Source organism: Microtus ochrogaster, chromosome 1 (assembly GCF_000317375.1).
Source record: "Microtus ochrogaster isolate Prairie Vole_2 chromosome 1, MicOch1.0, whole genome shotgun sequence".
NCBI lineage: Eukaryota > Metazoa > Chordata > Mammalia > Rodentia > Cricetidae > Microtus > Microtus ochrogaster.
The window spans coordinates 21,885,558-21,900,940 of record NC_022009.1 but is presented as its reverse complement, the minus strand read 5'-3'; the positions used below and the strand labels follow the sequence as shown (position 1 = coordinate 21,900,940).

Sequence of the window (15,383 nt, the reverse complement as noted above, 5' to 3'; positions counted from 1 at the left end):
AGGAGGAGGAGGGAAGGAAAAAGAAAACGAGAGAAAGAATGAAAGGAAAAATTAATAAAGGAGTCCAGTCTGGGACCCTTGAGAAGTCCTAGTGGGAGGAGCCATCCTTGGTCTTGAGTTACCTCTTTGTTGGGGGTGTGTGTAGAAGTAGGAACCATGTGGTGTGGCTATAATCCTATCCCTCCTAAGTCAATGGTAGGAACATCTCTGTGAATTTCCGGCCAGTCATGGCTACATAGATCCAGTCTTTAACAAAAATTTAAAAAGACTGGGCTTAGTGGCACATGCCATTGATCCCAGCACTGGGAGGCAGATGTAGGTGGATCTCTGAATTGGAGTCCAGGCTGATCTACAAAGTGAGTTCCAGGACTGCCAGGGCTATATAATGATACCGTATCTCGGAAAAGAAAAAAATAACCCAAGCGTTAATTAATTAAAATCTAGTTTAATAGGAGTGCCGTGAGAAACTGAGGTGACACGCAGAGTCAAGACAGGACAGTGTTCACATGGGAACAGGATCGCTTGACTCCAGTGACAAACTACAGAACTTTCCCAAAACTACCTCCTCGTGCAAGGATTTGCTTGAAATTCGGGAACTCACTGGACATTATTATAATCATGGCCCACCTGTCTTCTTGTTGCTCAAGATACATTTGTGTGTGTGTGTGTGTGTGTGTGTGTGTGTGTGTGTGTGAGAGAGAGAGAGAGAGAGAGAGAGAGAGAGAGAGAGAGAGTCCCCAATAAATTGTAACTTCCTTGTTCTTAGAACCATTTGCTTCTTTCTTTTCTCCTTGCATTTTTTTTTCTTTCTTACAGATGCGTAACACCACAACCGGACTTTTTTTCAAACAGACCACATGCCTCTGAGTGCAAAAAGTATTCAGAAGCTTTGCTTGGTGGCCTGTATTTTGACTGCTTCCTCTCATTCTGATTTTTTTTTTTAAAGATAGCGTCTCACTTTGTAGCCCTGGTGTTATGCCCAGATCAAGGAGTCCCCCAAAAACCAACAAGGAGATTGAGTCCTGTATGTAAAAGCATAGAGCCTTTCTTCTTATTCAAGTTTGAACTTGGACTATCTGTGGGTCCAATGCATTGGTGTGGTAGGAGAGCCCTGACATTAGTTGGGATGAGGTTTTTATAATAGCAGAGATTGGGGTTAGGAATTTCTAAGGTTCAGAAAGCCTGATTAGCTGACATTTCTCTAGGGATGTCCTGGGGGAAAACGATGGGTGTGTGCTAGTCCAAGGGACATCAAGTGGTCCTATCTACAATGGTTGAAACATTAGGAATTTCCTGTGGATGGTCTGTTCCTGGGTGGTGCCTGGGTGGTCCCAGTGTGTGGTCTTTCTTGGAACCAGGTATTGCCTTAGACTTCTGAGACTAGGGCCTTTGTTGAGCTCATCATTGCTGGGTCCTACACCTGTCTGTCCTGGAACTTTCTATGTAGACTATGTAGACCTGTTTGACTGTGTTTCCTGGGTGCTTTTGTCCTATGCACTTGGTACTGAGTGACCCTAACTGTGGCTCCTATTGGAACAGCACCTCCACCCAATGGCAGACCTTTGTAGGCACCTTCACAGTGGACTCTCTGATGGAAGTGCCATTCAGGACATAAAACTCAGCACATAAACACCACCACCTGCCAAAATGAAAAGAAACCATCTCATCCTTCAAAGTCCGTAGTTCCAGAAAAGTCTAAATGTACTAACCTTGTTTTTTGGCCTCTGTAGTTCCACTAACTGTTCTTGCTAACTGAGGTCAACCCAGGGCATGGTTTCTGTGCTTAATGGCTCATCCCGGGAAAGTCTCCCAGCTACACTGGGATCTTGAACAACCAGTGTAGATGCTGGCCAGCTATAAAAACTTTCTATTGGCTTAAAACTTCTTTGGTGAATACCCCACAATAGTACTTTTGTCTGCCTGAAACTGCCTTTTCTCCCTAGTGAAACAGAATGTTCTGTAGTTGTTTTTTTTTGGGGGGGGGGGTTGTGCTTTCCTGTCGCTTTAAGGGACCAGCCACACCCACTCCCATTACCTCTGACCTGCCCGCTGCCATCTTGGGCCCTTCCTTTTCTGCTTCCTTGACGTGCGTGCTTTTTATTATAAGGAAGACCTGGGAATGTTATGGTTTTGGTCCCTTTAAGAGACAAGCCACACCCATTCCCCTCCCCATCCGCGAGGCGGGCTGATCTTCAGCTTCCAGCCTGAGCTTTGCTTCTGCCTCTCTCCCCACTTCTCTGCTTCCCCCCTTCTCTGTCTCTTTCTCCTCTTCTTTCTCTCTCTCTCTCTCTCTCTCTCTCTCTCTCTGTCTCTGTCTCTGTCTCTCTCTGTCTCTCTCTCTCTCTCTCTTTCTCCCTCTCCCTCTCCCTCTGCCCCCCCTTCACCCTTCCTCCTCCATAACCCCCTGAATAAACATTCAACCTCACCCTGCATATCCTGTCTATCCATATTTCTGTCTTCTGCCCGCCGTCCATGTGTCTCCCTGCCTGGAACCAGCCATTGCTCAGGGACCAGCAGCCGACTCTGCCTGGGGCCCACTGCCTGCTGCCACATGGCCAGCCACCACTGCTCTGAGACCAGCAGCCATGTCTGCCTGGGACTGGCTGCTCCCAGGGCCCACTCCCTGCCGCCACATGGCCCGCCACCACCATTTGAGACCTACAGCATTTCTGCTGCCTACTGCCATCGGAGATCTTGCAGCATTTTTAAAAAAAAGAATAACAGGGGGTGCAACACCCAGCTCCCAAATAAATACACAGAGACTTACTCTTACTTATGAGTGCCTGACCTTGTCTTGGCTTGTTTCTAGCCAACTTTTCTAACTTAGTTAACTTTGTTTTGCCTCTGAGCTTTTTACCTTTCTTTAATCTATATATCTTTCTTTCCTTCTTACTCCATGACTGGTTGTGTGGATGGGTGGCTGGCCCCTGTGCCCTCCTCTCCTTCTCCTTTTGTTGCTACTCCCTCTCTTGTCCTTTTATAGCCTAGATTTCTCTTCCTATTTATTCCCTCTGCCTGATACCCCCACCTATTTCTCTCTCCTGCTGATTGGCTCTTCAACTCTTTATTAGACCAATCAAGTGTTTAAGGCCGAGGAAAGTAACACAGCCTTACACAAGTGCCACATAAAAGAACGCAGCACACCTTTGCACGATCAAACAAATGCTCTACGGCATAAATTTAAAAAAGGATTTTAAATGAATGTAACACATCTTAATCTAATAGTGCACAACAGTATGAAGAACCAAAGTTCCTCCATTTTGTCCTCTGCCTCCGTCTTGTGTCTCGTGTAAGCTATTTCTTATAACACATTCCAGTCCTCAGAAATGGCTAGGGGCAATAGTAACAGGGGAGCCATCTGGAGAGTACAGATAATCACGGAATGTCACCACACGAAGGTCAGCCAATAAGGAAACTTGACAAGCAACAGGCGAGGTTCGAAAATAAAACTTTTGAAAAATCCCTAGATACGAACCAATCAGGCCTGAACCCGTCACCCCAAACCCTGCTAAGGTAACTTTTCTGGGTTTTACCTTTAAATAATGCCCTCTAAAAGGACGGGGTGCCTCCTCTTGCTGCTGCTGTGCCCGTTGCTTTGAGGAGGTCCTTGCTGACTTATATTGTACACATAATAAATCTTGCTTTTGCATTTCAGTGAGTCGGTCTCCCTGGTGATCTTTTGGTGTCCTCATGGACTGGACATAAAATATGTACTTTGTAGTTTTCTATGCCTTAACTTTTTTCATTATTTCTTACATTTTAAGATTTCAAAAGTTCTAAAGTTATCTTAATCCTTTTTTTATTTTTTTTAAATATTTATTTATTATGTATACAATATTCTGTCTGTATGCCTGAAGGCCAGAAGAGTGTGCCAGACCTCTTTACTGATGGTTGTGAGCCACCATGTGGTTGCTGGGAATTGAACTCAGGACCTTTGGAAGAGCAGGCAATGCTCTTAACCACTGAGCCATCTCTCCAGCCCCCTCCTTTTTTTATTTTTGAGACCAGTTTTCATTATATAGCTCTGGTTATCTTGGAACCTACAATGTGGACCAGGCTGGCCTTGATCTTGCAGAGATTTGCCTGGCTCCCAAGTGCTAGGGTTAAAGGCATACACCACTACACCTGGCTTACTTTTTTCCAAATTGGTTAAAGTATTTTCAATATCAAATATTACCATTTGATATTTTTCCCTAAATTGTCATTGGTTATTGGCTGTTCACTTTCATTTTTTAATTTTTGTTTAATTTTTTTGATATGTGATTACTCTTGAGTCTGTGGCTCTGATTGCCACATATTTTTCAGATTCACGTGTTGACTTTCCTGATAGTCTTTTATACCTGTAAACAAAGACTCAATTTTCAGGTGTTGGTTTGCATGGGACTCTGCTAGACACTTCATATTCTCTCTTACAGAGACATTTGCCCTTCATTCTGTCAGAGGGATCTGCACACCTGCAGTGCAGCCCATCACGGATAGACTTCTGTTGGCTCGTTGCCTCTGAGTTAACCTTAAATCTCATCACCCACACACTGACCTGGGGAATGCAGGACTCAGTGACTTTGGTGTATGTGAACCCTGCCCTGCTGCACAGAGCAAAGGTAGTGACAGAAACATAGAGTCTGAGAGACCAGGCAATGCCCTGGCCAGAGGACCAGATGAGCCTTTGAGATCGGCTGCCTTGGTTCCCCATCCCTGTATCATCTGATGGCTGCAGATGAGGGGAAGACAGCTTAGGATGCCCGTCCACCATCCTCTCAGGTTGCCAGCTCTCTTGCATCTGCCTCTTGGATGTCCTGAGTGACGGGTTGTAAGGGATCAGGAATATCAGTTACAGGTTCTAGGCGGTTATTGAAGCCCCTTTTCCCTTTCTCACTAAAAAGCTTCACTCCTGGCTGAAAGGCAACCGGATCAGCTTTGTGTAACTGTGCGGGGCTCATGCACGTTGATATTTGGTTTAATTTCAGGTCCCTGAGTACCGTCTCCCATTGGGCTTGGGTTCTGGATCCCTGGCTAGGGGAAGTGAGGGAATGAAGAAAAAACAGACATATAAGACACACATATAGTGGCACTGGGGTCCGGTGGAGTTTTCTAATGCTACCACTGTCAGGAAGCCAGAAGCTCTGTGGGGTTATTAGGTACAGCACAGGGGAGGGGTTAGCTGGTCTTGTAGGAGTGCAGTCTCAGGCTGTAAATATGTGGGAAGAAGATGCTACAGTCGCTAGTCTGTACAGCCAGGAGAAATTTTTACTGATTTTCTCGCATGTGTCAATGAGGCAATGGAGTAGAGAGGAGAACGGGGCCCCATTAGGGAAATGATAATCAAACAATTGGTTTGGGAAGGGCTTAATGCTCCCACCTGCAATGAAGACATTCACAAGTGGGTACAGCCACAAGAGACCTTGACCTCAGTAATAGCCCCATTGCTGCCCTCACTGCTTCCCTGGATGCCCTCTTTGCAGACAGGCAGCCTGCCGATGACACACCCAAGGGCCCCCAAGTTGATAGATCTTGCTGGGGGGTGCGGCCTACCATGCCATCTGAGGCAAAACCTAGGACCCGATGCCCCGGATGCAATAAGGGATTTCATTAGGCAAAGGACTGCAGACCATAGCCTGCTTTGCCTGCTAACCTGTGGGTGAAGGGATGATGCTTGTGTTTTTCCTCAGACTGCCAAGACACCAATCTGGGTCCCAGTAAGAGCTGTCTGCTGCCACCAAGGAAGGAATAACCCAGGATAGCTGATGTACCTCCTCCCCTGTCTTGCTCTAATTGTCCCCCCAAAAAACTGATTTGTTATTAGAGGAAGAGATTTGCACTTTAATTACCTTGATGAGACTCAATTGTGGTCCTCACTTCCCCTCATTTTGTATGATGCCTTTTGAGATGAGGGATGGTAGTTCAGCACCCCAGGAGCTGGCTAAATATATTAAGGGCCCATGGTCAGTTAAGTTTCTATATTATTCATTACAGCTAGCATACAGGATTTTATTTTTCAATTAGATCAGACAAGGGGAGAGGTTATGGCCTTTGACTCTTCATTTTTTGAGAAAGTTTGGCATAATATAAAAAGGCTATTTGACAACCTACCTCAAGACCCAGCAATACCACTTTTGGATATATACACAAAGGGTGCTCAATCATACCACAAGGACATGAGCTCAGCTATGTTCATAGCAGCAAGCGTTGTTTGTCATAGCCAGAACCTGAAAACAACCTAAATGCCCCTCAACCGAATGGATAAATTAAATGTGGTACATTTGCACAATAGAGTACTACACAATGGAAAAAATTATGACATCTTGAAATTTTCAGGCAAATGGATGGATCTAGAAAGTATCATATTGAGTGAGGTAACCCAAACCCAGAAAGACAAACATAATATGTACTCACTCATAAGTGGCTTTTAGAAATAAAGCAAAGAAAAACCAGCCTACAAATCACAATCCCAGGGAACCTAGACAACAAAGAGGACCCTATGAGAGACATACATGGATCTAGTCTACATGGGAAATAAAAAAGGCAAGATCTCCTGAGTAAATTGGGAACATGGGGACCATGGGAGTGGGTAGAAAGAGAGGGGAGAGGAAGGAAGGGGAACAGAGGAAAACATATAGCTCAATAAAAACAATTATAAAAAGGACATTGATCCTTTTGGATGCTCACATATGCCTTAACTGGCAGAGTGGTATTTACTGTTAATCCTTATTCTTTTTAAACGTCTCCTGCAGCGTATTCAATAGCAGCAGGCAGCAACTGAGGTGACTCCTCGGGTGGTAAAGGCTCTCAGGCATCCCTCCCACAGTCCTCTGCAGGGTATACATGCCTGGTTATCTGAAATTCAAAAGCCTACTGCCTAGTCCCCCAACCCTGGCAGCTCTCCCGGAATGAATGCTTTTCAAGGGATGGTAGTCAATGGTGGGTATGAGCTTGTTCTGCAGCCAGTCTATGAGAGGCACAGTCCAGTTGCTGAGCCCTCCTGAGGCAGAATCAACAAGGCCTGAGCAAAGTACTCTGGCTCCCGCTCAGCACCTATGTAATAAATTTAAAAAAGGGTAGATATATAAGAATATAAGGCCTTCAAGGCTGAGAAATGAGCCAACCTGGAGTCTGCCAGAGGACCTAACAACAGGTGCTGTCAGAGGTCCTGATCATGCCAATGAAAGGTGATCATGTGATGTCAACGAATCAGAACACAACTTGGGTGCTGGGAGGAGGTTATATAAGTGTTCCCAATTACTGAATAAACAAGTCTGCTGCTTGCCTTTCACCTGACTCCCGAACTTTATGCCCTTGAGGCCGCGCCTTCTCACCCCCTCCCCCAAAGGAACCATTAAGACCCAGAAACAGTTCTCAACTCGTGGGTTGTGACCCCTGTAGAGGAGGTTGAACTACTATTTCACAGAAGTTGCTTATGACATAGCCGGTATTGGCTATTTACACTATGATTAATCATAGTAGCAAAGTCATAGTTATGAAGTAGCAATAAAAATAATTTTATATCTGGGGTCACATGAAGAACTGTATTAAGGGTCACAGAATTAGAAAGTTTGAGAACCACTGCAATAGGAAGTCGTTATTAGCCAATGGGCAACTACACTGGGTATTCTACACTGGACGTTGGGGATTCCATTGTAGCCCTGAGCCTCTCAGGGTGTTTTAAGCTCACACACACACACACACACACACACACACACAAATATTCTTGAAGCATCTAGAAGATAATTTTCCCAATAATAACCAGAAAAACAGTCTGATCACAAGCCTTTTGCATTTTAGGATGTACCTTCATAACAGTGCTATAACACTAAGCCAATTAAGAATTTTTTTTGCCTGGCAATCAAGAGCAGGCTAGTGCCTCAGAAAGACTCTTGGTGCCAAAGCTCAAGAGAACAGCAGCTTTTAAAGGCAAAGTTCAAACAGATAATATTTACACCCATCTTAGATGAGGGACAGAAGAGATGGAGCAACTGTTTCGACAGAACGTAGTGGTTATTTCAGACATAGCAGGACAGTTTTGATTTGTACCTTTATCAGTTATTTCAGTTTGTGTTTTGTTTGCAACATTTTTATTTTGGTTAGTACATCTCCTCTTGTATCCCACCAACCAACCACTGTGTCAGGTAGTACAACTAGTCCCGGGTCTCAGAGTCATCCCCGGGAATGAAATAAGTCCAGCCGACTCCCACTTGAGCTGATGCTATTCCCACTTTGATTGGCACGACAATGGCAGGAACCACGGGACTGGAAAAGATGTTCATCAGATTCCAATAAATAAAACACAATCGACTTACCCAATGAATGTGACCTTGCTTTCATCGAAGACAGTATTGAAAAACTCCAAACGAAGTGAGATTCCTTGGGGAGCCATGGTGTTGCAAACCAGTAAAGGATTAGCCCCTATAACAGCACAAAAGGGAGGAACATGTTGATCGGGAAGGGTGCTGCTTTTACATAAAGCTCTCCAGTGTCATGGGATAACACCAGACATCTGCAAGAGGGAATAAAATCTTGAGCTAGAATATCCCCTTCGGGCTGGAGAGGTTTGTGGGGCACCTACAGATCCTGATTGATACCCCTTATTGGACCCATCATTATGATGACATTGGCCCTTATTTTCTGACCCTCCATTGTAAATGGAAGTTTCTCTGTCACTTCTTGTCCCACAACCACTTCTAAATAACCACCCAGAAGCTTAATATTAACTACAGAATGTTTGACCTATAATTCAGGCTTATTACTAACTAGCTCTTACATTTAAATTAACCAGTTCCTGTTAATGTAGGTATTGCCACATGGCTGTGACTTTACTGGTCTGCAGGCATCTTGCTTCTCCAGCGGCTGGCTTGTGTCTCCTCCGACTCTGCCCTACCTTCTCCCTGCATCTCCATTTAGCTTTCCCACCCAGCCTTATTCTGATTGGCTATAGACCAAATCAGCTTTGATTATCAACCAATAAGAGTGACACATATTCACAATGCACAGAAGGATTATTCCACAGCACTCAATTCTAAAACTTTTCTCTATTCTGTTATAGCAAAGAATGCAAACTCTCAGCCAGGTAGTGGTGGCATGTGCCTTTAATCCAACACTCGGGAGGCAGAGGCAGGCAGATCTCTGAGTTTGATGTCAGCCTGGTCTACAGGGTAGCCTTCTGTCAAAGTCAGAGTTGTGCTATTATTCCTTTTCTGTGTCATCCTGGTCCACTCCCAATCTAACATTGGTAATCCATGCGACATAGTCAATTTTATTTAAGGCAGGGTTACAGCCTGCTGCGAACATTCAGATGGCTCATGAGGACTCCAGGGATATTGGTTAACACAAACCTTACTCTTCTGAAACTGCGGAGCTGGAACCAAGGCCAGTATGTTTCCCACTGGACTCCCCACCTGGTAAGCACTCCCCCTTCAAACTCTGCACAGCCTCCAGCCCCTGTGCCAAGGTGCACAGCCTCCACTCCCACAGAGAGATTGCTGTACTCATTCTTCTGAATAAAGGGACGATCTGATCCTGCTGAGGTTGGACTTGGGCTCTTGCCTCCTTCCCACTCACCCTGGTCTGACAGCTATCCCACAGCTTTAGGGAAGACACAAGCATACTCTTGCTCCACATTAGCACAGACATTGGGTTGAACTAATTTTTTTTTTTTTTGCTGTTATTGTGTTTTTTGTTTTTCATGACAGGGTTTCTCTGTGCAGCCCTGGCTGTCCTGGAACTCACTCTGTAGACCAGGCTGGCCTCAAACTCAGAGATCCACCTGTCTCTGCCTCCTGAGTGCTGGGATTAAAGGCATGTACCACCACACTCAGCAACCATGTTTTTTATCATGACATCTTTGTATTGGCATCTTAAGTTTTACTACCCTGTCTTCCAGCAACCAGTCCCATTTTGTGGCAGTGAGGTCATATTTTGTCATATATATAAGGCCTTATTTACAGATTTGTAGGAGTAGGGAATTCTCCCCTTTTTGTTTTTCTAATTGTTTAAGACATCTGTGGGGACATTCGGCCATAGCCTAGGATTGTGAGTTGTAGGAAATGCCCATGCTGTCAACTATTTTGTGCTCATCATAAAAGTTTTTGAATACTCGAGAGGTCCGAAGAGGGCATTGCCTGTCTTGAGGCACTGTGGATACCCATCATGGCAAAGGCAGATTTTTCCCACATGCACAACAGGTACCATGACCACCCATCTCCACCACCACTTCCTCAAGAGTTGCAGTGCAAGCCACATCATGAATGGGGTTTGTGTTGTTTTGTTTTGGTTTGTTTTTATAAGGTTAAGCATTGTGTCTCTTTACAAGTCTTGTATTTTTTTAACCAGTTGCTTTGCAAAAACATTTTCTGCCTCAGGGTCAGCTGTCAGGTGCCCTGTAGTTCCTAAGAGCCAGGCTACAAAGTCTGAAATCCAAGTTTTCAGGCTCTGGTAATTTCAGTTAAGGAATCTTTAGTAAGATAACTCAGTTAATGACAAGGATTTTTTGTTGTGATTTTTTTGTTTATTAGAGTAAAATTGCTGAGTATTGTCTTAGTTGGGGTTTCTGTTACTGTAGAGACACCATGACCACAACAACTCTTATAAAGAAAAACATTTAATTGGGGCTGGTCACAGTATCAGATGTTTAGTCCATTATCATCATGCACCATGAATTGGAGAAAGAGCTGAGAGTTCTACATCTTGACCCCAAAGCAACAGGAAGTGAACTATGTACCACACTGGGCATAGCTTGAGCATATGAGACCTCAAAGCCCCCACAGTGATACACTTCCTCCAACAAGGCTAGATCCACTCCAACAAGGCTATACCTCCTAGTAGGACCTTCCTATAGGCCAAGAATTTGAGATCATAAGTCTATTGGAACATTCCTGTTCAAATCACTAGAGTTACTTAAGGCAGGTAGTTCAAAAGCCAGAACACAGGATCTAAAACTGCCAAGAATTTTTCTTTGTATCTCTCTCAGTGCTACTGTTAAGAGGAAGGCTACTGTTCAGTTGGAACCTCCCACGCACCCCTCCATGATCCAGAAGGCCCCATTCCTGTCTCTCTCTCCAAACCCTGCCAAAAATCCCGTTCCAAATTCTTGGTGGTTACAACTTCCTTCCCCGAAGTTATCAGCTGTTCAAGTCCCCACCTAAGCTCTCAGCTTTTGAAAACACTTGGGCACAAATCCAGCTTGTGGTGGACGCATCATCACCTCTCACCTACGATCCATAAAACCTCCCCGCTTTAGTTTAGTGGTGAGACATCCCTGGTTTCGATCTCGGCGACAGAACCTGCCTGGGTGTTGCTCTGTTCAAATATACCTGCTGTTGACTTTTTCAGTTCAGTTTGATCTGGCTTACTGTGTCAGTAGGAAAATCTTTTGTGGGGGTAGGGATAGAAAACCTATTAGCTACAACAAGCAGCATCTGAATGCTCCTGCCCCACCCAGCTAGTTGCTGACAGTGACCATAGTACTTTGCACTACTAAGATTGGGATGCATGCTAACATTTCTCTGTCCCAGGGCCTTCTCCCATAAGCCCTGTCCATGGACTTGGGCTTGATAATGTAGGCTATTGGAAAGTTCAATATGCTGAGTCTTTTACTCCCTTATATAGCGTGGCCATCTAGGCAGGCTCCTTGTGGGCACAGTGTTCCATTATTGCGTGTTGGTCATTTGTGGGCTCCACAGAGTCCAGGGGCATGCCTCATGGTGCAATGCTTCTTACTATTCCAAGTTCCTCAAAATCTCCTTCAAAGCACCAACATATTACAGCCTATCTCTAAATTTTATTTGTCCCAAATACTCTTATAAAGTATTAACATCCATCTTTGAGATCTATTGGTCCCAAGTTTTATCTGATAGAGAAATAATTGCTGTTATTTGAAAGAAAATGGCCTTTGAAGGAAGTGGCACTAATAGCAGGTGTGGCTTTGTTGTAGTAGGTATGTCCTTCTTGAAAGAGTGTCACTGTGGAGGCAGAATTTGAGGTCTCATATATGCTCAAGCTTCACTTGGTGTGATACATAGACAACTTCCTGTTGCTTATGTAACAAGGTGTAGGACTCTCAGCTTCTTCTCCAATACTATGTCTGCCTGCACACAGCCATATCTCACCATGATGATAATGAACGGAACCTCTGAATTGTAAGCCTCCCCAATTAAATGCTTTTCCTTTGTAAGAGTTGCCATGTCACGGTGTCTCTTCACAACAATAGAAACATAACTAAGATAATTAATGGCAGTCCCTTTCTTTACCTTTGTTCTTCATATGCTCGCTCCTCTTATATCCTTGTTCACACTGAATGATTTTCTTTCTTCCACAGCCATCCTTGCCTTGGCCTTGGTCTTCCTCTCTTTTAGCCCCCTATAACTCCTCTATTGTTTCCCAAGTGAATGACATTTATCAGTTCATGGTAGGTCCTGTTGCAGGGACTTATGACAGCTTGAATTTTGCAGGAAAATGGATGGAGCTAGAAAACATTATTCTGAGTGAGGTAACCCAGACACAGAAAGACAATTATCACAGGTACTCACTCATAGGTGGTTTTTAAACACAAAGCAAAAAAATACAATCCACAATCCCAGAGAATTTAGACAACAATGAGGACACTGAGAGACACTTACATAGATCTAATCTACATGGGAAGTAGAAAAAACAAGATCTCCTGTACAAATTGGGAGCATGGGTTCCTTGGAGGAAGGTTGACTGGGAGAGGGGAGAGGCAGGGATGGGAGCAGAGAAAAATGTAGAGCTCAATAAAAATCAATTTTAAAAAAAGACCTGATTAACAGTGTATCCAATTAGCAGAAAGCAGTATAGACAAAACTATGCCCATATTCCCAAATATTGTTTTCAAATGTTTGTTTACATTTTAAGGGGGATATGATATAGATATGAATAATTTGCTTTGGTATGGATCTTGTTTTATTGATACAAATTTAAGGTAAATTTTGTTATACTGTAAATGTATATTTCTGCCTTTGATTAAGGTATTGTTTTTGTGTACTTCATATTAAAATGTAATGTATAATTAAGAAATATAGGTTAATCAATAGTCATCTATAATAGTCAAGACTGTAATCATGTTAGTTAGGTTTTCTAGATATATAGAGATATATTTTAGTTAGTTGGGTATTATTTAAATCTTTTAGAGACCTTCAGTATATGGCATTTAAATGTTTTAAAAAATTTAGGACTTTTCATGACAGTAAGACACATCTGCTCCTGGCAGCACCAATCTAATTCAAGAGGAAGATGGCCACCAAAGAGACTCCTTATGGAGTTTGTTAGATGAACTGGATATGCAGGATCTACAGAGAAATGACTGCTGAACTTGCCTAAAGATGAGATGATCCTTCAGGGTTCCTGTGTCATAAAAGAATCTGCAAGACATTCTTCAGGATACAGAAGAAAGTAACTGGCAAACTGCCAATAAAGGCAGACCTGTCTTTGAAAATACCTGCTTCATGGAAAAGTCTGCTGGATAATTTGGGACAGTACGCTGAAGATGGATGTCCCAATGGTACAGAGGAACTCTGGGTGACTGTCCAGGCAGTGAGATGTCTCTGTCAATTTTAGAGTTTTGGAAGTTGCTTACAATGCACTTCCTGTTTACTTAGGTAATATCATATCCTTCTGGAGTGTTTGATAGAGTTGAAGAATTTATAGTTATAGTTTTCTTTAGTTAATATAAAAGATAAAGAATATATAAATATTGTAACTAAAATTCTTTCTTGATACTTGTTATATGTAATTTTACTATGTTAAAGTTAAAACCTTCCTTTTTATTTAAACAGAAAAGAGTGGGTGACTTGTGAGTCCCCCCTCTGTGCTGTGATTACCATTAATGAATAAAGAAAACTGCCTTGGCCTGTTGATAGGACAGAACTTAGGTAGACAGTGAGAACTGGACTGAATACTGGGAGAAAGAAAGGTGGATCAGAGGAGATGCCATGGTGCCAGTGGAGATAGACATACTGAAACTTTCCTGATAGGCCACCTCTTGGTGGTGATGCACAGATTAAAGGAAATGAGTTAAATTAAGATGTAAGAGTTAGCTAATAAAAAGCTAGAGCTAATGAACCAAGCAGTGATTTAATTAATACAGTTTCTGTGTGGTTATTTTGGCGCTAAAAGGCTGGGAAAAATGAGCAGCCTCCCTGTTACACTGAATATTAGGTTAAACAGAGAGGAGTTTAAAAGAGTCTAAACGTAGTGCAAGATCTGTTTGGCTCTGCGCATCCAACGATTGCAGGAGTTTGAATGAGCATCAATAACTTCAGTGTGGCTAGTTCCGGGAAGTTTAGTTCAGGTGATAAGGAGCACTTCTGCTTAACTCTTCTCATCCTGCAGTCTTGCCTCTGCTTGGCTGAGCATGTCAGCAAGGAGAGGGGATGCTGCCCAGCATCTCCACGGTGCTGCCTTGTCACTGACTGCACCATAGACCACAGAGAATTCCCAAGGGGCTGAAGAGGTGGCTGAGCGGTGAAAGCAATGCTGAGCGAGCATGAGGAATGGAGTCCAGATCCTTAGATCTTGTATAAAGTCGGGCTGGTCAGCTAGACCAGCTGCAATCAATGCGCTCTGGATTCATCAGAGACACGGCCTCACTAAGCAATGTGAAGAGCGATGGAGGAAGACATACGATGTCGATTCCAGGTCTCCACATGGATGCCCACAAGTGTGTATATATGTACATGCACCACGATGCACTCAGGTATTCATCTCCATGCATGAACATGTGTGCAAATGCTCGAACACACACTACACACCTACATATAACCTTTTTGTAGAAGGAGCTCAGGGACAAGTCAGAGAGAAGCCTGATATGCTGGTGTGATGAAAAAAGCCCCCCATATTAGTTTGAATGCTTAGGCATCAGGGAGTAGAAAGATAAGCTCCTGGATGCAAGCAGCTTATGGTAAACCACCCCAATTTCTGTAATATGCTTGGTTAAGCTATGAATGAAACTGTAGTTCTTGACAATGTGTGCCTGTGTCCTTTTATGTGAACCTATCGCCTTTTAGCTTTGTAAGGACAACATGCGTCTGGCTCAATATTTGGCCAAGCTAACAAAATGCTGAACATTGTTTTCTGGCTTACAAGTTGTTTCGATGTAAAAGATGGAAAACTTATTTGGATGTATTTCTGGAGGTGAATCATGGAGGGTGGGAAAACATGTTTGTTTTTGAACTATAAATAAAGATAGCATGAGCGTTAAAGGTTGGCCACTTGTGTGAAACTTGGTAGTTGGACATTTGATTTCTTTGTGCTGACGCCCCTTCCCCGTCTCAGGACCTGGGTCCAGGCTGCGGCAGGACCACAGCAGTACTTACATCCTAAAAGAAGAAACACACATCTGATATCAGAACACATTTGATGTGAGAGATATCCACAGG

At 43.5% G+C, this 15,383-nt stretch overlaps 1 protein-coding gene across 1 annotated transcript in view; it reads right to left on the bottom strand.

Moving 5' to 3' along the window:
- LOC101990745 (acyl-coenzyme A thioesterase 1-like) overlaps window positions 1-15,383 on the bottom strand; it is a 36,696-nt gene that overhangs the window by 7,725 nt on the left and 13,588 nt on the right. The gene's annotated exons all lie outside the window — the stretch shown is intronic.